Source organism: Macrobrachium nipponense, chromosome 6 (assembly GCF_015104395.2).
Source record: "Macrobrachium nipponense isolate FS-2020 chromosome 6, ASM1510439v2, whole genome shotgun sequence".
NCBI lineage: Eukaryota > Metazoa > Arthropoda > Malacostraca > Decapoda > Palaemonidae > Macrobrachium > Macrobrachium nipponense.
In genome coordinates, this window is record NC_061108.1 from 63201795 (window position 1) to 63204294 (window position 2500).

At 33.2% G+C, this 2500-nt stretch overlaps 1 protein-coding gene across 1 annotated transcript in view; it reads right to left on the bottom strand.

Annotated features, from left to right (window-relative positions):
- Positions 1 to 2500, bottom strand: part of LOC135216338 (WD repeat-containing protein 19-like) — a 927827-nt gene that overhangs the window by 406045 nt on the left and 519282 nt on the right.

Below are 2500 nucleotides of genomic sequence, written 5' to 3' on the forward strand. Positions count from 1 at the left end.
ATCGACTACCTTAATGCTCAACATGTAAAAACTAAAATAGCTTACTTTTTCTTGATTTATTTATAGAGAAAAACTCAGAAATAAATATATGTATGTATACCTATACTCTGTTTTTTTTCATCTGTCCATCCGCCAGTGGTGTTTTTGTATGGTAACACTGCGTCCCGGGCTTGAAATAGTTACGCTATGTGTAAGTTTTAGGTAAAACCTAAAGGATATTTGGTTGTACATTTGCAACTGAAAAGTGTTTTAATAATTTACTGTATGCGAATTACACCGTTAATATTCGAAATAGGATATTGTTATTATTGTCGAATGTAAGCTGCCTTTTCGGGGTGGCGAATGGAACAGCCAGACGCAAATTCCATCAAACAGATGCTAAACCAAGTTACGTCATATCGTATCTGGCTGAAACGCACTTTATAAAATTAACAGTACATACTGATACTTACGTATAATGAAGTAATACGTTGACATCTTTGCCGTAGTGAACAGCGAGAGAAGCAATTTTCCCGCCACTGCGCTGTCTGGCTGTTCCATTCACCACCCCGAAAAGGGAGCTTACATTCAACAATAATAACAATAACCTATTTCGAATAATAATGGTGTAATTCGCATACAGTAAATTATTAAAACACTTTTCAGTTGCAAATGTACACCCAGATATCCTTTTATTTACCTAAAACTTACACGTAGCGTAATTATTTAAAGCCCGGGACGCAGTGTTACCATACAAAAACCCCACAGCCGGATGGACAGATGAAAAAAAACAGAGTAGTAGAGAGCCCAACTTTACAGGATTCAGCGTGGATTTCTTAACCGCTTGTTATTATGAGAAATATAAGCATATTATCATGACTCTTGCATTTCACATCAAACTGAATTGCACTGCTGGGGAAATAATATCGAACATTCATACTTTTGTTTTTTAAATGAAGAGCATATTGCACCATTCTTTTGACACTGTTGTGCATAAACATTATAAATATTTATATATATACAATTGTGTATATATATATATATATATATATATATATATATATAGTATATATATATATATATATATATATATATATATATATATATATATATATATATATATATATATATATATATATATATATATATATATATATATATATATATATATATATATATATATATATATATATATATATATATATATATATATATATATATATATATATATATATATATATATATATATATATATATATATGAATACTTATCATATCACCGTGATTCATATAAATCATTTGAGCTACAAATGTTCTTTAACATCTAATTCGCTCTACCTAGGAATTGATATATTTTCATATATGTATACCAAAGGGGAATTTTTAGTTGATAATAATTTCCTCCCCCCATGGGATCAAACCACCGTCCAGTGGACAAGAAACGAAATCAGAAATGGACATTGACGCTATTGAGTCGGCCAGCAGAGAGGTTATAAGTTTATATCGATTCTGACCATTACAAATCACCGTCGATCTCGGTGTTTTCGTAATTAGAATCGATATGAAACCCCCTCAACCATGCTAGCCAATTCGAGCGTTTGACCAACGTAGTTTGTTATGAATACTTATCACATCACCGTGATTCATATAAATCATTCGAGCTACAAATGTCCTTTAATATCTAATTCGCTCTACCTCGGAATTGATATATTTTCATATATGTACCAAAGGGGAATTTTTAGTTGATAACAATTTCGTCCCCCCATGGATCGAACCACCGTCCAGTGGACAAGAAACGAAATCAGAAATGGACAGTGACACTATCGAGTCAGCCCGCAGAGAGGCTATAAGTTTATATTGATTCTGACCATTAAAAATCACCGTCGATCTTGGTGTTTTCGTAATTAGAATCAATATGAAACCCCCTCAACCATGCTAGCCGATTCGAGCATTTGACCAACGTAGCCTTGTTATGAATACATATCACATCACCGTGATTCATATAAATCTTTTGAGTTACAAATGTCCTTTAATATCTAATTCACTTTACCTCGGAATTGATATATTTTCATATATGTACCGAAGGGGAATTTTTAGTTGATAATAATTTTGTCCCGAGATTGACGGTGATTTGTAATGGTCAGAATCGATATAAACTTATAACCTCTCTGCTGGCCGACGAGATAGCATCACTGTCCGTTTCTGATTTCGTTTCCCGTCCACTGGATGGTGGTTCGATCCCATGGGGGGACGAAATTATTATCAACTAAAAATTCCCCTTCGGTACATATATGAAAATATATCAATTCCGAGGTAGAGCGAATTAGATATTAAAGGACATTTGTAGCTCGAATGATTTATATAAATCACGGTGATGTGATGAGTATTCATAACAAGGCTATGTTGGTCAAACGTTCGAATCGGCTAGCATGGTTGAGGGGGTTTCATATCGATTCTAATACGAAAACACCGAGATCGACAGTGATTTGTAATGGTCAGAATCGATATTAACTTATAGCCTC